Source organism: Brassica oleracea, chromosome C2, assembly GCF_000695525.1.
Source record: "Brassica oleracea var. oleracea cultivar TO1000 chromosome C2, BOL, whole genome shotgun sequence".
Classification (NCBI taxonomy): Eukaryota; Viridiplantae; Streptophyta; class Magnoliopsida; order Brassicales; family Brassicaceae; genus Brassica; species Brassica oleracea.
The window spans coordinates 37,333,530-37,334,126 of NC_027749.1; positions in this window are offsets into that span (position 1 = coordinate 37,333,530).

The following is a 597-nucleotide window of genomic DNA, read 5'->3' on the forward strand; positions in this document are numbered from 1 at the left end:
TTGCGGAGCTACTTCCAACAAATGTACATGAAGCACTTGCAGGTAGTGTTTTATAGTGCAATAATTTTATAACGGTTTAGTTTGCAAAATAATATATGACTAACAATGTGTTTAATTGTTTTTGGAATATAAAGGGCATTAGAGCATTTTTCAGGAATCTGAGCACACACACTCTTAAAGAAGAAGTTGTGGAACAGCTTCAGGAGAACATTCCCATCTTATTGTGCAACTTGGAGAAGATATTTCCTCCCGGATTTTTTGACGTCATGGAGCATCTAGCTGTCCACCTCCCATATGAGGCATTGCTTCGTGGACCTGTACATTACGGATGGATGTATCAGTATGAGCGAGCCATGAAATATTTGAAGGGAAAAGCAAAGAACCTCGCCAAAGTTGAAGCTTCTATAATTGCTGGAAGTTTTACGGAAGAAGTTTCTCACTTCACATCGTACTACTTTGCGTCAAAAGTACGTACACGGAGAAGAGCTCCAAGAAGATATGATGATGGTGGTGTTGCGCCAACATATGCAGTTGCTGGTGTTCCAGACATCTTTAGCCAGATTGGGCGACTCGGTGGAAAGTCTAAAGAGGTTTGGT